The 22,634-nt window shown below is 41.2% G+C and overlaps 1 long non-coding RNA gene across 2 annotated transcripts in view; it reads left to right on the top strand.

The window, feature by feature from the left end:
• Positions 1–3,727: 3,727 nt before the first annotated feature.
• Positions 3,728–22,634, top strand: part of LOC309529168 — a 44,016-nt gene continuing 25,109 nt past the window's right edge. For both annotated transcript variants that reach the window (XR_014218104.1, XR_014218105.1), the window contains exons 1-2: positions 3,728–3,905; positions 6,930–7,077. This is a non-coding gene — a long non-coding RNA (uncharacterized lncRNA). The remainder of the gene's footprint in view (positions 3,906–6,929; positions 7,078–22,634) is intronic.

Here is a 22,634-nt window from a genome sequence, read left to right as displayed (position 1 = left end):
AATAGGTAACATTTGTGCTCTAGTTTCTTTTCTCTTTCCAATACCCTTTCCATTCCTGCGTAGTTACCTGTGCTGCCTCCAATGAAGCATTATTTACATCCTGATCTTGAGCTTTCCATATGGCTATCCAACTCCTACTGAGTTTTTAGGAAGGATTTGAAAATAGGGGATGTTATCTCCTTAGGGTTAGGCTTGGTAGACTTGAAGCTTTTGGAGGGGGGTGAAGTCCAATGCAGTGTTGCATCCTATTACAAGACTAAGAAAGAACCACACATAAGGAACTAAAGCTAGCCATAGTCAAGGATCCCAGTACATGGAATGAAAAAGTGAAAAGCTCCCTGGCCAAGAGATGAAGGGATTTTGTTGTTGTTGTAAAGTTTAATCAAGTGAGATATAAGTAGCACATCTGAATTATTCACTCTGGCAGCATAACCTGGAGAACTTGGGGCAATTAATATCTAAGGCAGACTTACCCAGAATGAAATGTGAAGATTAGATCCAGACTGAACACGTACACAAAAGTCTCAGAGAAAGGGAAATAAATAAAAAATGTAGCAGAAATATCATTAAAACTTCATATTTGCTGAAATTCATTGTTGAAGATACCAGGACTTTGGCTAGGTCACTGAAAACATTTGCTCTACTGTTTCCACCTGCATTACTCTAAAAACAGTTTTGATGGCGTCAAGAGTTGCAGATTCTTAAATCACTTCCAGACATCTCTCTCCCCCCCCCCCCCCCGGGATTTGATATTGCCTCTGCCATTTTCTCTAGAAAGCAACCAGGTTTGTGAGCCTCCCACAAGGTCGAAATCCACTGCTTGAGTATCAACTGACAAATATCTTTTTTGCCATTTACCAATTAAGAAGGCTGCTAAGTTGTTGAGTAAACTAATTGTAAATGAGCACAGCACTTTGGGCTTCACAGAATCTTTATTACTGTGGCTATGATAGATAGGCTGAGGGAAATCAAGCTAAGCGCAGATATCAGATCCTGGAGGCCTTATTTACAAACTGATTTTCAATGGCAAACAAACCCTCAAATGTGCAGTACTAAGCAAAATGTGGTAAATAGGCCAAATCTCCTACTGGGATTTTTCTGTATGAGGAGGAGGAGGAGTGAATTGCAAACACAGTGACTCTTGTAGTTAGAAGAGTTACACAAGGGGAAGACTGAAAAAAGCCTAGAAATTTCCAAAGAAAGAAATCAAATTTCACATGCTGGTAAGCTTGAAGGGGGTATTTGTTTGTGTGAAGGAAACCAGCATCTTGGCTAATGCTTCTAATTAATGGGTGCCTGTTGCTCTGTTTCTGTATGTAAAGGCAAAACACAAAAGCAATGTTGTATTGTAAACAGTGCAGGTGTACAGATCACAAGTTCTGACAGACGGTGCAGTTGATTCTTGCACTTTTACTCACATCTCAGAAGATAAAACACATAGCAGCGTATTTTGTTAAGGGTGTTCGGAATTGTAGCTCTGCAATCTCATCATTTCTGCACAAACATCTTTTTTTTAATGACATTAATAATCTCCCCACAAAGGGGTGGCAACCCATGGACATTCAGATGTTGTTCAACTACAACTCCCACCATCCCTAACCATTGGACATGATGACTAGGGCTGATGGGACTGGAGTCTAAAAACATCTGGAGGGCCACAGATTAGATTTAGTGTTCATTCCACATCAGGTTACACACACACAAACAATTATTCTCTCCAGACGACATCCAGCCTAGATACTTAAATAGACTGAGGAGTAAAAGAGGATATTCAAAATAGAATTTTACATAGTGGGCAATTTATAGAGACTTACTGGACTTCTCAGGGAGGAAACTCAGACTGAAACCAATGGAAGAAATAAGGAGTCAACAGACTGGTTACAGTACCACCAATTGTAATACATTTTTAAACTAGATAAGAAAAATGGATTTCTGGACCAAAGCTCACAATTTGAAATAGATTTATTAGTGAATAATGAAAAACTATCATCTAAAATGTATAAGCTATTATTAGAGTACGAAGCAAAAGATTAACTGGTAAAAGCTTCAAAAAGGATCGAGGCTGGAGAGAGAGCGATTAGACCTCCCCTCCGTGTACCCTGTTGTCCTAATGAAGATTGGGGAGGGAGGCGCACCTGTAATTAAATTAAGAAAAATCCCAGGTGTAGTTGCTAATTACACATTTAGACTAACATGTAGTTTGGCCCTCAGGGCCTGTTGTGATGGTATTGTTGGTGTCTCTGAAGCTCTTGGTAGGAGCAGGGATGGTCTTGACTCAATATGATTTCCATTTTTCAGTATTTGCACCCTCTGTGCTCATTTGACTCCTCTGCCAATATATATGTATTACGTTACTGGAAAATGAATAAAATGGAATCCAGATGGCAGCTCTCTGTGCTATTGATTTGACATTTGCAAACTAAAATAGGAACTTAGGAAGCCAGCATAATTATAATTTCCCCCCTCTATTTTTGAATCCTGTTTCTGAACCTTTAGCAGCAGATATTTTGTGGGTGAAACTCTTTTCCTGGTGTGGGGTGAATTGATGTGGAAACCTGCTCAATTTCTCTTTGTTGGTTTGTTGTTGAATGCAGAAGGGTACAGATGAGGGAGGATATTGATTTACCGTATTTTTTGCACCATAACACTCACTTTTTTCCTCCTAAAAAGTAAGGGGAAATGTCTGTGCGTGTTATGGAGGGAATGCCTACGGGTGGCATGCCTACAGATTTTCCTCCTCTAAAAACTACGTGCGTGTTATGGTCGGGTGCGTGTTATAGAGCGAAAAATACGGCAGTTTGCATTTAAAGCTGAAATTCCCTAATTTGCACTTTCCAAAATTATACAACAGGGGTCAGCAAACCTTTTCAGCAGGGGCCAGTCCACTGTCCCTCAGACCTTGTGGAGGGCCGGACTATATTTTTTTTTGGGGGGGGTATGATTGAATTTCTGTGCCCCACAAATAACCCAGAGATGCATTTTAAACAAAAGCACACATTCTACTCATGTAAAAACACACTGATTCCCGGACTGTCTGCGGACCAGATTTAAAAGGCTATTGGGCCGGATCTGGCCCCCGGGCCTTAGTTTGCCTACCCATGCTATACAAGAAGTGAAACACAGCCGTCCTTTGTAAAAAGTTTGTTAAAAGAATGAGAAACCAGGGGAAACCAAATTTGACAGATTCGCCCATCCCAACTGAAGAGCAGGGCCTGTAAAATGTCTTCAGTGCTAGCAGTCTTGAAGATGAGGATTTTGCATCACTTTAGTGGTGCTACAGATGAGACTTGGAATGACATCTATTCACCACAGTGTAGTGGGAGTGCTTTGGTTTGATCACCCATTCTTTCATCTCATATCAAACGCTTTGGAAGGCTGCGAATGTGTGTTCAAGCCACTCTCACAGCACTATGGAACTTCCTACAATGTTGTGAACTGACAGGACAGTGGAGAGGGAGAAAAGCATCCCAACTAGGGGTGTAGCTATGACTGAGACACACCAGTGCAAACTAATGATGGAGAAAGGGGGTGAGGGCTGGGGGCTTAGGAGGTATTCATAGGACGGCAAGGGGGCAGTGGTCAGTTCACAGGAGCCAGAGGAAGGGGACACTTTAAGAAAAACACTGGGGCCTAATTTGATTAGTAGAATGCCTGGCATCTGGTAGGTGGGGCTTCTGTGCTGTGCTCTGGAATTGGCCCCTCCCTTTGGGTGTTCAGTTCAGTTCGGTTATAGAGAGCAACTGCCGTTCTCGCCTCACGATGTTGTTTTAGTTTCTCTCAGACAGTGTCTTATGGTGTTACAGTTTTCTTTATTATTAAAGCTTTGTTTGACATGTACGTGAGCCGCTTACGTTGCTGAAAGAAAAGAAACTCTGCTGAAGAAGGGTGGAATATCCTCAAGTTGGGCGAGTTAGGGGATATTCACAGTCTGACAGGAGGATTGATTTTTAAAAAAATCACCCCCACATCACCAGAGCCGGAGGGTGTGAACACAGCGGGCTCTGAGGTGTCAGGAACAGCAAGAGACTGAAGCAAGCAAGGGAACACAGCCCAGCTCCCTGGTCAGGTGGGGCTCATTAGCTCTGGGGTGAGGGTTGTGTCCCCTCAGCTGGATTAGGCTCAGGGCAAGTGAGGGTCACATGCCTCGCCAAGGGACTGTGTACATCAGCAGGACTTGCTGCCAGGTATGCCATGGTTCAAGACCTACAGCTCCTGTTGTTAATTGGAAGCTATGCTTTTTTTCTGTTTTAAACATCCACACATCCCTTTAAGTGCAGGAGAACATATTCCCCCTGAGCCCACCAACCTAGACATGTTTCAGTGTGACCAAAGAAGGAGTTCCAAGTTAAAATTTTGGAGGAATTGTGCCCATATGCATGTCAATTCATGGAAAATATTGTGGAGGGGTGATGGTAAATTCACTTCAAAGTTTAAATATGCTTGGATAGTATTTTAAATTGCTGGGAGCTTCAATAGCAGTTTTAATCCCTCTTATTGTGTGGTCATTAACCAGTATAAAATGGTATAGAAGTGCCTTTCTGTCCTTCACCCCCCCCCCAAAAAAAATAGTTTTTTTCACTTGCTTAGACAAAAAGCACCTTTCTGCCCTTCATAAATGCCCACTAAGAGCTGGAAAGAGGTGCTTTAAATGGTACAGTTGAAGCCAGTCTAAATTGTTGTCTTGTGTCCATTTAAGCAGTAAAAGTTGCCTCCCCTTCATTGAAAACAATAGTTACTAAATGAAGCAATTTGCTTTTAGAACATTGAATGATAAATTTCTCTTTAAGTTCTTTTTAACTTTCTATTTGTATTGTTTCTAAAGAGCGCCTATTGTTCTACTTGCTGTGAATATTTTTTGTTTCCAATATCCTTGAGTGGAGAGAATATGTTACAGCAGCTCAATGGTACAACAGTTTGTGATTTATCTATCAAAGCTATTTATAGAGCAGTAGCCACCATAATGTTTAAGCTTTGCCTCTATTTGCTATCTAGAGACAAACAGATAAATCTTTTGCTGGTAGCAAATTAAATATTCAACCCCTGATGTTTTAGGGGCCTGGAATTCATGCAACTATTTAAAAGTGAAATTGATTGTAAAATGATTTAGGGCAAAAAATGGAAAATTCTGTAAGATTAGAAAGAATTGGTGTGATAATTATTGATGGGCAGTTTTTTCTGGGGCCCAATTAAAACATGGCTGCAGAAGCAATGCTAGATTACAATTAATATAATCTTTGACCATTGACCATGGTGGTTGGAGCTGATGGAAACTGGGCACAAACAACAGCTGGAGGATTGCTAGTTCCCTAATTATGCCCTACAAGCCCAGTTCATGCTGCAACCAAATGACCTCATTTTAAATAAACCCCTGATGTCTGATCCAACACCAACAAAAGTTTTAATTTTTGCCAAATTTAATACAAATCCCTTTACACCAAGCTGGGTGGTGGTAGAATAAGTGAAGGTGCCCCTCTGCCCAACTCCTGGCTAAGTCAGCCTTCTGTTGGCAATACTCAATCGGTGCCAACCTTCTCCTTTTGCCCGTCAAATGTGGATAGGCGGGAGGGCCTCTGACAGGATCCCCACCAGTGGAAGGCCCTGAAACAGGGCATTCTGAGGGTGGGAAGGGGTTGAAACAGCCCAAGATCTGTTGGATTCCAAGCTAGTTTCACTGGCATCATAAGACAGCACGGAGCCCCATCCAGGCTTGATTGCTGTGCCATGCATGGCAGGGCTGTGGATACACTGTGAGAGCCAGTGTGGTGTAGTGGTTAAGAGCGGTAGTCTCGTAACCTGGGGAACCGGGTTCGCATCTCCGCTCCTCCACATGCAGCTGCTGGGTGACCTTGGGCCAGTCACACTTCTCTGAAGTCTCTCAGCCCCACTCACCTCACAGAGTGTTTGTTGTGGGGGAGGAAGGGAAAGGAGAATGTTAGCTGCTTTGAGACTCCTTTGGGTAGTGATAAAGCGGGATATCAAATCCAAACTCTTCTTCTTCTTCTCTTCTACAGTAGTTGCTCTGCTGCTCTGTACAGCCTCAGTAAAGCAGCCTAATTCATTAAATTCATAACTAACTTCTCAGCAATTTCATATGCCCATTAAACAAAGCAAATGTAGCACTTCATGAGAAGTTTACAAGAAGTCAATAGCAAGTAAAGGTAAAGGGACCCCTGACCATTAGGTCCAGTCGTGGCCAACTCTGGGGTTGCGGCCCTCATCTTGCTTTATTGGCCGAGGGAGCCGGCGTACAGCTTCTGGGTCAGGTAGCCAGCATGACAAAGCCACTTGTGGCGAACCAGAGCACCTCACAGAAACACTGTTTACCTTACCGTTGGAGTGGTACCTATTTATCTACTTGCACTTGACATGCTTTCGAACTGCTAGGCTGGCAGGAGCAGGGACTAAACAACGGGAGCTCACCCCGCCGCGGGGATTCGAACCACCGACGTTCCGATCGGCAAGTCCTAGGCTCCGTGGTTTAACCCACAGCGCCACCCGCGTCCCTTCAATAGCAAGTAGGGGGATGGAAATCTGTTGCTAGACTACAGCTTCCACCACCCCTGACCATTGACCTAGTTTGTTGGGGCTGGTGGGAGTTGTAGTCCAACAACAGATGAGCACCCTCAGGTTTCCCACAGGGAGCAATGTTGTGCAACCAAACCAAATGCAAAAAGCCTGTGCCTAAAAACCAAGCACATAACTCCACCCTTGCAAAAGTTGAACTATAATTGGCAAGCTCTGACAGTGCAATTTTTAAATGCATGCACAGAGAGAGAGAGAACTGTGGAAAAGTTGGAGAGAATTATATTACCAGAGGAAATAAGTTGTGAGAACAAATTGGAGCACTATCTTAGGAACGGTGGATTTAATGGAAGTGTAGGAAACCATAAATAGCAAAGATAGCCATAAAGTTCTCTCTTCGTTTCCAGCAAAGAAAAATTAAATAAGAAGAGTGAATAACTTGCCTGTCAAACTTTTAAGGTGTTGGCCTTGGGGTTATTCCAGAAGGAGCCAGAGGCAAGCCCCCAGGAGATGCTGCGAAAGTAGGGCAGCTGCAAAAAATCATGGACAAATGAGGTGTGTGTGTGTACATTTACACTATGCTCTTCTGTTGGCCTTCCCCTTGTATGTTTTTTCCATTTTTAAATCAATCAAAAGCTCGCCTCCTCCCATCACAACGGCAAGTAAAAGCTATAGAGAACACTCCTGCGAAAACCGTGGCTTTGTCATTATAATGCCACATTTAGCAATTTAAGCCCAGGTCCCCTGTTGCGATTTAATTTTTGAATGAAGCTATGTATGATTCCCAATCATGGTTTTCTGAATGAGCAGAAGGCACCATTTCCTGTAGAAACTGAGCAATGATCATGAACCTCATTACAACAGGCAAGATCTAGTCAAAAGTTAAGTGTTTGTTGTCCCACTGTAGCCTTATTAGACTTTACCGACTGGTGGGGTCTGCATTGTTCCCGGGAGGTAGAAAGGAAGTCTAATGACACCGAGGTTGATTCAGAGAAAGAGTTTATTCTGCTCTCTGGACAGCAGAAGGCACTTGCATGATCAGTTCACAGTAAGTCCAAAGAAATGAGAAATTTAATGCAGTATATATATCCTCCAGGCACCCTCTCCCCCCTTCCCCAGGAATCCAACCACGTCAGCTTATACACGCAAGTTGACATCACAGATGTTCCTGCTCCGGTACTCTTAACCATAAAAGGATGTTCCTTTTTCTGTACTCTTGACCATATAAGGTTGTTCCTGTTCCTATACTCTTATCTTGGGGCAGGAGGTCACCAACTCTAAGAACACTCCTGGCGCCGTTCCCAGACTAGGTCTGTAGTCAGGATGTGAGATAAGACCCAGACGTGCCATCCCTGCTCCACTTTGGAATGGACAAGGCCATTCATTAGGCGTCACGGACTGATAAAGGAGAGAGCTTTGTTTGTTTAGACAGCTGTGTTCTTGTTATGCATTTGCTCAACATCTCAAGTTAAGGCATTTTAGAAATGCTCCCTTGGAGAAGGAAAAATGGATTTTGGGTTCCGTTTCAAACTGACTGCACAGAAACCCATTCCTTCACCACTGCTTTCAGCAGAGGAGAAAGAGGGTTTCAGCAGCCAATTTCCTGCATACTACATGAGTGGAGCAGACTGCTTTGTCATAGGAACAGCTGCCCAGCTAAGTTTTATCCATGCTGGTGTGCCATTGAGGCAGAGCTTTTGGAGCATTGCAGCAGGCCTGTCCCACTGAATCAGGAGCTGGAATCCTTTCTGAGCCCAAGTTGGGAAGCAATCTACCCCCACCACCACAAGAGGCTGCATGTCAGCAGTAAGCTCCGTTCCAGCTATGCAAAGCCAGAGGTTTCTATGGCCTCCCATCTTTCCACCCACTTAAGCAAGAACCGATATCAAAGTTTAAGCTGGCCAAAAGCACTTGAGGGCATAGAGTACAGCTGGTGAGGGGTATGACCTGGAGAGAATCTGGTGTGGGGGGGTGCCACTTGAATAAAATACTGAGGGAGCTGATAAGACTCAACACACACAATTGATCACAAGACACAGCACACTCACACCATTGGAATGGCAAGGTCCATCAACTTGGGGGGGTGGCCTCCTCAAACATTTTTTTGGGGGGGCGAAGGGACCTTGGCCCCTAGGAGTTGGCTCCTATGGTCTGGTGGGTTGCACTTGATACGTGGGCTGGAGGTTCCCAACCCTGTCATAAAACCCAAGGGTTATAACTAACTTAAGTTGTATTCCGAGTTGACCTATGGACTCATAATCACAATCTTCTTCTAGTCAGATAGCTGCCTGTGAAAGTGTTACTCTAGTCCATCTTCGTTCATTTTAGCATGCTCTTTTCATATCTGATGAAGTGAAATGTAGGTCACTTGGCTTTTGTAAATAAAAAATGCAGCCAGGATTGTTGCGTGTCGAGGTCCCCAGGGCCACCCCAATAACTCGCACATCACACTGAATTTTTTGTTTAAGGTTTTTGGCATAATTTTGATCACAACTTTATTAAAATATAAAAATGTGAGTGGTTGCCTAGGCATTGGTTGTGACTATCTGCCCCCACCGTGGGGGACAGACTGACATTCCGCACGATGCAAAAGTCAGAAAAGGGGAATACACTTGGGGGGTAGCGATGGAGCAGGGAACCTGCCCTCAGCCCTCCCCAAATGCAACCAGGAGCTCATTGCTATGGCCCAAGCCCCCTTGACAGAGTGGACAAGTAATAGGTAGCCCCCGATTCCTTTAACGGAATCCCTTGCAGCAGCAACATTACAGGGGCAGGCACAGCCAATCCATGCTCCTCAACCAACCAAACCATAAACCAATGCCTAACCGCAACCTTACAAGTTGTGACGATTTGCTACGCAGTAGGCAAAAACCAAATGGCCCCAGCCAATCAGCCAGATGGACAAAATTCCTACCGGGCCCCTGCCCTGCCCCAAGAGCAGACAACCCCATGACAGGCATAGCAAGGTCAAAGTGAACAACCCTAATTCTAGGGAGGGGGGGGACGGGCAATCCGATGCACAGGCGAAAAGAGGAAGTGCTAGCCTCGTGCAATGAGTTTTAGCATTTCTGGCTGTCAATCAACAAATGGCAACATTAACTTCTTCCCAACAACAAGGGAAGCCCCAATCGCATCAGTGGCCAACGATCAATTAGCCCACCCCCAACTTTGGAGTGTCCTGGCGGCCCCCAGCACAACACGTGCTCTCCATGAAGGAGAACACGCTTTATACACAGCAGTTCCTATAAAGTGAGGCAAGTTCTTAAGAGTAGATGTTGCTCTCAGATGTAGTTATTATAGTTACAGAGCTTGGTAAACCTTTCTCATCTCTTCTTATTACTAATGTATAAAGATAACATCATTTTGCTCAGCTAAGCAGCTTGAATGCAACTCAGAGGATGGTGAGATATGATGGTAAGATATCAGATAGGGTGGTGATATACAACCATGAAGAGGTATGTGGGAGAGAACAGCTGCTTTTTTGTTCTCATTATATTATAACAAGAAACGTACCTAGTTGTACTTCACAGAGATAAGGAGATGGTTGCTGGAGAAAGGATTCCTGCAGTTCCAGAGCAGGGCTGTACTTGCAAAATGCATTGCTGTCCCAGAAGCTTTGAGCCTAACATGATACCCTCTGGATGTTGTGGATTATTCCCATTATCCCTGATTATTGGCCATGCTGCCTGGGCATGATGGGAATTCTATAGGCATTCAAAATCTGGAATAAGGAGTGGGGAATTTGGATTTTTAAAAGAGTGCAGAAATATAGTTTGCTATTGTAGATTTTCTTGAATTGAACAGCTATGAAGAATTAGCAAAATATGCACCTCCCTCTGTGGTTTGTATACAAGTGTAAACATAAATGTCCATTACCATTTTATCTTTTTACAGTACATTTACGGCCTGTTTCCATTCTCAGAAAATCATATGCATTCCCTTTGGTTTTAGAAGCATTGCCCTAATTATCACAGCTTTCTAAATACTTAGCATAATGGCTTATAGTGCTATATACTTTTTTTAAAAAGTACAGCACAGTGCCTGTTTAACATATAATTCTAAGAAATAATTCTAGTATGATGCTGCTAATTAAAACTCAGCATCACATCATACACACTCTGATTATTTTAGTCCTCACTCCAATATGTGGATATACTACTTACAATGCAGCTATAATCGACAGAAATGGATGTGTTTACTTACAGGAATGCACATCATTAATAACCCCAAGTAATGTCTTTAGTGTACTTTCACCATTAACTACTGCCATCTGTTGAAAAACAAGGATTCTGTGATTCTCAGTAATCCATTCTAATTTTCTGACTCTTCCAACTTCATCCAGTTTTCCATAAATTTTAAGCGAGGCGTGTAACCCTCATTTTTAAAATGATGCGCTTTATTTTTCCAGTTTATTTGTTATACGAATGCATTTATATAGCACCCTCTCACAAAATCTCAGGGCAGCGGGCAGTGCACATCAGTGTAAAAAGGTTTTTTAAAAACCCAATTAAAATCACTAGAGAACAGTACAGAATTAGGTGAACTATATAACCCAACCACATTACAATTCTCAGATGACATCTGAATGTATATGATGTGCCGCTTCCTTGTACTGGTTTTCAGATGAACTCCTCCCCTATATTTTGATCATTTTAAGTCTTTTCATGACCTCACTGTAAAGGAAAGAAAATGCAGGGGTTGATCTAGCCAAAAGATAAGGACTTTAATGTGCCATGTATGTCAGTGGAAAGTTAAGCCTGTTGATCTGCCACTTAGACTTTGCATCCTAATTATGCAGACATCTAGAGACCTGGGCAGGTACAAGCAAAGCGGAATGGAAGGTGGGTCCAAACTGTCATACTGTCCTTCTACATATTTTAATGATACCTTTGAAGTGGGGTTGGAGACAGGCACAGACGCAAAAAAAAGTACAGCTGTGGCAATTGCCTAATTAGCCGCTGGGCAGATGTTGACAGGAAATATAGATTGGGAGCTTTGTATTTTGTGATTATAAGCAGGAGGTGAGGCTGATGAACAGTAAGTAACTGGAATTGATGCTTTCTGCTTCAAAAATGTCCAAAGAGATTTTCAAATGGCTTTTGTATTTATTAAGGGTTTCCAGATAATTATTAAGGTCAGGATGTTCCAGCTGCCTAACAAAATAATGTAAATGAAAGAGAGGGCCCTGAAATGTAAAATAAAATATTATTGCTAATGCTAATAGTACTGCTGCTAAGAATAATCATTAATGAAATAACATCCGTTGCCTACAAGTAGGGTACAAGTAGACCAGGCTGAGAAAGGTACACCTACAGTAGTTACTTTGACTGGAAAATAAAAGCAGAGTACATTTGTAATGATATTAGGAATTTTATAAGGGGTAGGTAGATACGGCTAATGAGTCCAGCTTAATGTGGCATTTGAAATAGTTGTGCTTCATCAATGTGCCCTAGAGGTTTCTGGTCCCGCCTCATCAACCATTATTATAAGGACTCTACAAAAAACAAGTTTTTTCTTTCTCTCTCCTCAGGGTGGTATGTATGTATCCACAACATTAAGCTCTTGTTCTCTTGTTTTGGACTTTGTGGAAGGGCTTAAAAACAAGCCACAACTGCTACTGAATGCTATTTCAGGAATAATAAAATTTGTATGCATATTACAATGAATATAAAGAGTTTGATGGATATTGACATTCCCATGTAAAAGCTGATAATCCCAGCAGAATGTTCTGAATGCCCAAATATAGCTCCTCACTTTTTGAACATCTACCAATGAGCAAGGTTACAATCATCATTCAGTAGTGTATCTCTGAGCTGTTGGACATTCAATTCATTTGTCTGGTGTTGACTATCACATGTGAGCGCTGACAACACTCATCAGGTTTTAGATGTTTACTGCAGTAAAGACATATAGTGTACTTACACTGAATTGAAGGGCATTCCTAGTTTTTGTGTTGGAATTCCAGCCTGGATCTGAATAGTGGCAGATAAGATCTGAGGTCAGTGGTATGCAATTGTATAACATTTTCTTCACCAAAGAGGAATTACTTAGGAATGCAGTCCTATTTCTATTCACCTGAGAGTAAGCCTCATTAAATTCAATAGGACCTACACATCTTAGTAGACATGTAGAGCAAGAGTAGGAAGCCTTTTGGAGTTAAGGGTTGCATTCATTTGTGGGAGTATGATTGGGGTCAAAGGAAAAAGTGAGGGGGGCACCCCTTCTTATTGTTCCCCTATCCATTCTCTTTTTCTTCCCCCATCCCAATCTATTCACACAAGAACACAACACTCTCTCTCCTCTTCGTTCATCTAACATCTATTCATTTTTCTCAAGAGTTGCACTGAAGGCGGTGGGAGTTGTCTACATGTGATGCATAGGACTGCACTGTAAATGCTATTTCATAAGGTGGCCATTTACACATTGCCAAAAAAAATTTGAAAATGATCACACACAAAAAAAAGACTGACAGAAGAGGACACAGATCTGCATAAATCTTGCATAAATCTGTGGATTAAACCACAGAGCCTAGAATTTGCCAATCAGAAGGTCGGCGGTTCGAATCCCCGCAACAGGGTGAGCTCCCGTTGTTTGGTCCCTGCTCCTGCTAACCTAGCAGTTCGAAAGCACGTCAAAGTGCAAGTAGATAAATTGGTAGCGCTCCGGCGGGAAGGTAAACGGCATTTCCGTGCACTGCTCTGGTTTGCCAGAAGCGGCTTAGTCATGCTGGCCACATGACCTGGAAGCTGTACGCCGGCTCCCTTGGCCAATAAAGCGAGATGAGTGCTGCAACCCCAGAGTCGGCCACGACTGGACCTAATGGTCAGGGGTCCCTTTACCTTTATAATTACAGTACTACACTTTAAAAAGAAAATGCAATACAACTCACATTAGCAGGGAAAGCTGTGACTAAGTGACTTGCCTACCAAATTGTGATGTGTACACAATATAAATTTAAAGCACATTTTGTCCCTCAAAGAATTCTGGGCATTGAAGTTTCTCAAGGGTTGTTGGCAATTGTAATTCTGTGAGGGGTAAAATACAGTGATCAGAATTATTTGAAGGAAATAATGTGTTTCAAATGTGCTTTAAAGCTACAGTTGCGTGCACAGCCTCACTCTGCTTTCCAAGTGCTGTTGATGGGCAATTTCAAAGTCCCTGCTCTACCTTCTAATGGCTCCTTACTTTAAAACTCTTCAAATAAAGGAATGTCTTTGGAAAACTAGGGCAGATGGTCATGCTACCTGTACTTGGAATAAATTGCTTCTAATAGAATATATATATTAAGTAAGGATTGCAGCCTCATTATTCAGAGTGGAATATTTATAACCCCTTTATTAGATAATTCACCATGGCCCTATTTTCATGGACAGATTTCACCCTTATTTAGTTGTTGATTGAACATCCTAGCAAACATTTAATCCTCTCCAGTTGGGTATGACAAAAGTCATTTCTTTGAACTGTGCCTCTGAATATATGTTGCCTTTTTTGGATAGGTTTCTCCTGCCCTAGGGAAAACAATAGATCTATAAAGTGAAGCTAAAATTAAACTTTTCTTCCAAACAGACCAGCAACTCTCCAGAAGGCTGTTCATACGGAATGCCCTCCAACCTCTAGAAAGATTGGATATCTCTGTAACTAGAGCACTGCTTTAGCCTCTTTAAAGTTTCAAACAGATATGTGGGTATCATCTGAAATGGAGCCTGGGTGCTCTGGTGGCTTTTTGTTTTGTTTTCTGGATGCCTCTTGTTATGTGCAAATAAAGTATCCTGCTCACATTTTAGTTAGGAAGGAATAAACAGCACCATCAGAGGAAAGGGGACAAGTGAGCACCCCAAACAAGGAGAACACTCCCAACTTGCCCCCATTGCTGAATTCCTGTCATTAACGCATACCTGCTCACCTAGAAATATATTTTTTCCCTTTCTGTGTCCCCCTTCACCAAAAGCCACAGGATGATTTACAGCATCAAAAAACATAATAACCATACAACATAGAAGATTAAACACAATTAGTTCCATACAAGTCATAATAAAAAAGCAACAGCAGTAAAACAATTCCTAAATTACGCCAGTCACCCAAAAGCCTGCTGGAAGAGGTGCTCCTTTCCTAAAAGAAAACAATGTGCATCTCATTGGGGGATCATTCCATGTGTCCTGGACTCTGAGGGATTTCTTAGACCCTTTAAAAGTGATTATCTTCAAGTAAAGCTCTGGCAGTCTTCCCTCCAAAAGTCAGCGTAAATGTGCATTGTGTACATTCAAAGAAATGTGAATTTGGGTCATGGACCTAAGCAAGCAGCCTGTTAAGGACCTAGTAGCAGCCTTGCTGTGCAAGTGAAATATCCACTGACTATTTTGAAGGACGTAAAATACCTTTCAGTGTTCTCACTGAGCACAGGGTGAGCTCACATATTTCTGAACTACTTTCAAATTCCACAGTAAAATTCAAGGCAAAATTGGAGGTAAACCTATGTAAAAAAATTATGGAAACAATAGATTTTTACAATTTCTTAACGGAGTTTCCACACATCTTTAATCTTAATTAATGCTAAGTAAAAATGTTTTAATTAAAGTTTTAAATTAAATTTAAAAATTTAGACCATCCCAGTAACTTTGTTTGTAATGTGGGAGGCAGATTTAAATCAGGAATGCCTTTTCAGGCACACCATATTTTCAGGATTAGTGGCTAGTGTGAAATGTCATTGGAATTATAGTGATGACTGTTTTTGTATGAACCAAGATGAGTTTTAAATGCATGCACATAAGGAATTCTTAGGTTCTTGCAAGCATCTTTTTATTATTATGTGTGAAGAAAACAAATTACCGATGCCCAGAGAAGTGCTTTAATAGCCATCTTTCTGCTCTGAGTGAAAGAAACAGAGGGAGTTTCATTCTTCCTTTGTTCTAAGTTAATATCCGATATTCTTCTCAACCTGAGGTGGGGGACAGAGATGCCAGAACAAATATAAAAGGTTCGTTTCATTTAATGGGCTTAGACGCCTAACGTTAATGATTTCCATGCAACAAATCTCAGTGGATAGCTTTAAGTAATCCCTGGTTTTACAAGACATATCTTGCAATTACCCTGAACCTTTTGTGAGAATCGTAGAAAATTTGAGTGCCGCAATGAAGCAGCTAACATCTGTGGTTTCCTATAGAGTTGTGAGGTTTAAATCAATTAGCGGTAACCAGGACTCCTTGCAACGGCCTTTCATGCAGAACAAACGTGCTGGAATTTGAAATGAAAAATGTAATCACTCTGAAAAGCATCCATAATGTGTCCCCCCCCTTCATTAATCTTGACATGCCCCCACATTGCTAACATGATTTTCAATCTGCCAGAGCATCAGCTAGCTCTCAGTCAAATATATATTCCGTCTTTTAAACGAATCTCTGTTAACGCACTGTGATCGAGTAATTTTGCTTTTCTGCTTCATGTTTCCCTATGTCTGTGCCTCCAATAGAAACACCTGAGCCTTAAGCGATACAAATCAAAGAACAGTATCAGCTGGTTTTGTGGCAAGAGAGGACTGAGTCTAGAGGCATTTCCCCCCCTCCCATATGTATTAAAGTAATAACACATGCCCATAAGCATTTTGTTCTGCTTTTATCTGTTGTTGTTGTTTAGTTGTTTAGTCGGGTCCGACTCTTCGTGACCCCATGGACCAGAGCATGCCAGGCACTCCTGTCTTCCACTGCCTCCCGCAGTTTGGTCAAACTCATGTTAGTAGCTTCAGGAATTCAGGGAGAAGAAAGGAGAGCTCTCATCCCATGAAGGGAGCCAAACATCCATCATAGAGGGGATGGTGACCTTCTCCTCTCATAACAACCAACTTAAAAACAGCTTTATGAGCATTATCCAGGTGTTATGACCCACTATCAAATGAGGCTTTGAAAGATACGCAACAAAGAAGCACAAAGAGAAGAGGAATCCTTACTGGGGAGAGATAGCCCCCTCTTATACTTTGGGGGAAGACATATAGAAGTGCATAATTTGAGCTGCTGCCACCTGATGGAGAGCTTTTGGATCTCCTTTGGGTGCCTAGAGTTGTAAAAGATTAAAGAAGTGACAGGAATTAAAACTGAAGTGAGAAAACAGGGCCTCCTCAACTCAATTTCAGTGCTATTTTCATGTCTAAAATAAGACACTGGCATAGGGGCAAAATTTCAATTCACAGAGGGTAAAACGAAACCTTGGACTGGGTCCAAGGAACAACCCCAGTTTTAGGACTCACTAGAGTAACCCAAGAGCTAAAAAAAACCCAGTACCAGTATATCCTTATGTCTGCTTATTTTATTTTACATTACATTTTCATTCGGAGTTCTCTCAAGAGTCCGTGCAATTTCATGTGCCACCACAACAGAGTCACTTTGAGACTTTTACAGCTTGTGCTTCTTAAGGTCCTTTTTAATGCTGTGGGTGTCCTTGGAATGCAGAAAACTATGCCAGAAAGATCTAGAACGATGACAAGGCTGCTATAGGTATCACATGATGACTAAAAGGCTATGTCACACCCAGTAACTATTAAGCAAATGTCACTCCAGTTAAGTACTTCGAGGACAGAAGTGCACACACCATATATAGTGTGTCATTTTAATAGGGGCATTGTCTTTATCAAAAGCATTTATTGCTGCATAGAGGTTACCTACTGTCAAAGATACATATGTTCACTATTTTAAAAAAACGCCAAATAACATTAAGCCTGAAAGCCAAATTTACAAAAGGAGAGCAGGCTGAGCTTTTCACTCACAATTTCGCAAAACCTTTTGAAGTGCACTCTCTACAATTTTGGCAGTGATTTGCTTACCTCTATTAATAAGCTGTTTTTCAACTTTACAGTTGCAAAACTGAACAGAGCAGCAGAGCATCACCTGAACAACTAAATTGCATGCATAAATGCTGATGATAGCATTAGTATAGAACTAAACTGTCTTTTGAAGTTAGATGCATTAAATTGCTTCTGAAAAACTGGAAACCAGCACATTTTACACACACAAATTGTGGCAGCAGGAGGTGGGTAGGAACAAGGCTTCCTGAAACAAAGACTGAAAAAGCAATTACATCTTACAAATATTTTTATGAAAAGGGAGCTGAAGCAGGCTAGAAACTTTAAACAACAAAACAGCACTGTTGTAATAATGACTGACACCAACAGAGTAAGATTAATAAGGAATTTGTTTTAAAAGAACCTATATGCAACTTCAAAATCAATTAATATCAAATAGTTGAGTATTAGGGACACGGGTGGTGCTGTGAGTTAAACCACAGAGCCTAGGACTTGTCGATCAGAAGGTCGGCGGTTTGAATCCCTGTGATGGGGTGAGCTCCTGTTGCTCGGTCCCTGCTCTTGCCAACCTAGCAGTTCGAAAGCACGTCAGAATGCAAGTAAATAAATAGGTACCGCTCCGGCGGGAAGGTAAACAGTGTTTCTGTGCGCTGCTCTGGTTCGCCAGAAGCAGCTTAGTCATGCTGGCCACATGACCCAGAAGCTGTACACCGGCTCCCTCGGCCAATAAAGCGAGATGAGCGCTGCAACCCTAGAGTCGGTCACAACTGGACCTAATGGTCAGGGGTCCCTTTACCTTTACTAGTTGAGTATTTGGCTAAGACTAATCACCCCAGTTTTCAAAAGCTTATAGGTAACATTTGAAATCTAGTCTATTGTTTAAAAACCCAGATTACATGAGAAGCCTAACAAATATGCTGTAGGAGAGCTACTTTGTTAGCTCTGAATAGCAGAAATAGTTCACCAGCAGTAAAATGAAATATACCATCAGAAACATTCTAGTATACTGTAATGTGGGTGAGGACAATCCGAAGTGGAAAGCGCAGTTCTGACGTATTGTTTAAATTAAAACAATGGATGCAGGTGGCAGTCCTATAACCACTTACTCAATGGGGTTTCTTTCTATGTTGATATGGATTGCATTGCATTGAAAGTGTATATTTAATAAAAACATATTTCACAAAAAAGTTAAAAATACCAGTCTTAAGTACAACACCAAAAAAGGCAATGGACTTGCCAGCATTTCTCATCATAGATACAAAATTGAGATTTCTAATTGTAGGTATCCATTAAAAAGTTTCATTCATTATGAGGAGACTTCCACTTTGCATAAAAATTCATGTTCCTTTAAGAAGTTTTGTGCCCTTGGAATGTCCCATTTCTCATGCTTCCTTCAAAGCTACTAACAGGTTTCTGGTAAAGATGATGTGAGAGTGAGAGCAGAGCTGACAGTTCTATTAGCTGCCGAAACAGGACAGGTCAATAAAGGGATCTCACACCTAAGGATAATGAGCTCAGCTTCTGAGCAGTGTCCCAATTCTTGTAGGAATAGCTCTGACATGACAGACTAGTTGCAGCTGCAGATAGAAGCATACCCCGGCCAATAGTCATTAGAATTCTGAAGTTTAGGCTGAAGTTAGAACCACACGCTGCAGGACCGTTAGACTGCATTTGTGTACAATGTTATTCATAATGAATGTTTGCCTTCTGAATATTTTTACAAAGCCAGCTTCCCTTCCCTTTCATATTCTTTCTTATTCACCCTCGCTTCTTAGTGTGTGTGTTCTCATACAGATGCTTTTTTGCCTTTAAACAATCAACAACCTCAGTGATAAGCCTTGGACAACTTCAATTTCACCAAAAATATATTGCAAGCATGAGCTGTGAGGGAGACTGTGAGAGACCCTGCAAAAAAAAAAACACACAAAAAAAAACCCATTCATGTTTGCAGTTCTGACATAAGACTTGTGATTTTCTTGCTGCTCTGTCAGTTCCATTCCTAAAATTTGAGATGCTTCAAAAAGTAGTGTGGGCTTTTGAAGAGAGTCTCATGCACATTGATAGACAGCAGCTGGCACTACTGTCAGTCTGACTGGCCTTCATGCAGAAGAAATAACAGGTATACAATGACATTCTTCTGAACCAATACAACCGAAAATGAAAAGTTTATATTGTTGCTGGGAACATAAATACATAGAGTTTGGTGGTAACAGGATGCTTGCTGAGTAATATTGCGTAGGTGACTGGAAACTGCATTATTGGTGGAAACGAACATGTGGTCCTCCAGATGTTGTTGGAAACCAGCCGAGGTGGATTTAGTTGAGTGTGAGCGGTTCAGTCAAACTGGGATGTGGCGCCTCAGGGGCGCTGCAGGGGATGCCACAACTATCATTTAGAATGGAGTGTGAGAGGTCAAGGGGCACCAAACTTGAGTGTGGCTGCTGAAATTTACACATGTATTTACAGAAACACTAACTCAGGGGATTTAGCAGTAAAACTCTGGAGATCTTTGCAGCGGTCGGTTGTTTGCCACAGATGTTCTTGCAATGGACATGATGGCCTAGTTGTGTTAGGGAATTTTGCAATGACCACACAGGTTACCCCTGCCTGTTTACTGATTTCCACTTCAGCCCCTTTCCTCTGTTGTTTTCCCTGTGCAATATTTCATATTGTAAGGTGCTTGGGTTGGGAGCCTGTAAAGCATATACAGTGGAACTTCAGGTGAAAAACTTAATTCGTTCTGGAGGTCCATTCTTAATCTGAAACTGTTCTTAATCTGAGGTACCACTTTAGCTAATGGGGCCTCCCGCTGCCGCTGCACCGCACGATTTCTGTTCTCATCCTGAAGCAAAGTTCTTAACCCGAGGTACTATTTCAGGGTTAGCAGAGTCTGTTACCTGAAGCATCTTTAACCTGAAGCGTCTGTAACCCGAGGTACCACTGTACAATGATCAATTTTGGGGTGCAAGGACTTAAATTGCTTGAATGTTAATCCCTTACTCTCATTTTTTTTTAAGCAAAATGGGTGGCTTTAAGGAACACCACAGCATTGTAACAATGGAGTTTCCTGCAATCTTCATGAATGAAAAACATTACAATGGAAATACCCCTTTTAAGTGCTTAGTTTATATCTTTAAATGCTGCTTTGGATGAAGAAAACCCCACATATAATTGATTTAAATAGATAACTAGACTTGCTTATTTTATTTCAAATGTTTATATGCCAGCTGTTTATGCCAACAAGCTTGCATGGTAATAAGATGAAAAAATAATTACAATAAAGATGGTAAGATTACAAGGGCCCGAAAGGGGTCAGCGTCACTTGTCATCCTGCAATTGTATCACTGACACTAAAAAGCCTTTCCCCCAAACCTCACCCCTATAGCCCATTTGGGTGTGATCAGATGCCTGTGGCAGCCACAGTGGAAATAATCTAAACAGCATATTTCTGAAGCAGTATGGATGAGATACTTTTGTGGCAATGGCAACTGATGATAACATTGCAGCTTGTGTATGTAAAGTGCCCTCTTCCTAGTTGTATGATGAAGTAAATCTTCAAAATAAATCCAAAATATTTCAGTTTAGATCAGCAAACAATAAATATTTACAGAGTTATCAACAATGCCTTTGTTTTATAAGTTTATAACTAAGTAAAAACTACTGCCATACAAAAAAACAAAACAAGGAAAGATTAAAATGATACAGTTTGTTGCATTTATCAGAAATCCTTATAAACCCAAACTACCAGCTGATAACTGAGAGATGTGTTAATAGGAGGGAAGCACTGTGTTGCGCACAGTGTGAGCAAATGCTGAGTCATGAATTTCCGAGTCAGAGAAATGCCAGAAAACAGTTTAGATATTAAGGAGATATATGGACTCAATTAGCATGCATAACATCATTTATCATACTGAACCACTGGAGAAAAACTCATGAATACTAGCATTTGAAAGTCGCAACACAAGGACTACATAACATAGTTCTAAAAATGCATTTAGATGCAACTGAATTAAGTGTTTTTGATATAGATTGAGGTGTGTCACCCATGTGATTTCCAGTGAGCACTCTTGAGAGCCAGTTCTCAAGAGCTTTTGTATATTATGTTAAAATATTACACATAGGAAGAGGACTGGTTCAGTTAACGCCCCCCAGTCTTTGAACGTCAGGCATCTGCAATGAATATATAAACAGAAAAGTTATTTGTAATAATATCGTAAGGGATTCTAAACACAATTTTTATTTCTGTATTGAAATTAAATAAAGTTTGTGCAGTCATTTCTACACAAATATTCATGTATTTTCATTGTTTATAAAGGAAATTAATATATGGTAAGGACATTTGATTTTTAATTTTTTTAAAATTTGGAATGTTGCTTCTTGTAGAAGCCTTGCAGAAGCCCTGCATTTTGAACTGAGGATATTGCTTGGCTAAGAGCTTTGCATCTTTACCAGCATTACTGAGAAATTTGTGGCAATTGTTATGTTAAGACACACATAGAATGTGGAAGCTTTACATAAGTGCTGAGGTTCCGTTACAGTTTTGTGGAAACACTTTCAGTTACTCATCAGCCATACCTGAGCTTAGTTTTTGTTGAGTTCTATTAACACCCCAAACTATTTGGGAGGAATCAAATCGCCCAGAATTTGCTCATATGGATTCTCTCCAGCACCTTAGGCAGGAATGCCAAATTGAAATGTTTTATGCAGCTACATTAGCACAGTATCTCCCAAAGAAATAGGCTGGAATAGGCTGGAGTATATTGGGACATTCTTGTATCAATAAAATCCCATTTTAATTGCTGTCAAGCAGCTGACAGAGAAACTGTGTCAGGAAAAAAGACGACAACCCTAATTTGGCTAGAAATCATCCACAGCTGCAAATATAACCACTGCAGTCCTGTTACATGATGAAGTAACAATCATGGTATTTTAGTGAAGCAAGAAGTATGAAAAGGACATCAATGAAAATAGTTAGAATAATGATTAAAATCCAACTTAGTCAGTGAAAGAAATTAGTACATTAATAATAAACAAAAACAAGTCAGCCAGAGGCTATGGATATTTTATCAAATACAGTGGTACCTCAGGTTACATACGCTTCAGGTTACAGACTTCGCTAACCCAGAAATATTACCTCGGGTTAAGAACTTTGCTTCAGGATGAAAACAGAAATTGTGCTCCAGCGGCGCAGTGGCAGCAGGAGGCCCCATTAGCTAAAGTGGTGCTTCAGGGCAAGAACAGTTTCAGGTTAAGAACAGACCTCCAGAACAAATTAAGTTCTTAACCCAAGGTACCACTGTACTGATGTTTCACTTGCACAGTG

This window comes from Podarcis vaucheri (genome assembly GCF_965113315.1).
Source record: "Podarcis vaucheri genome assembly, chromosome: 3".
Lineage (NCBI taxonomy): Eukaryota > Metazoa > Chordata > Lepidosauria > Squamata > Lacertidae > Podarcis > Podarcis vaucheri.
This window is presented reverse-complemented; position numbering and strand designations above follow the sequence as displayed.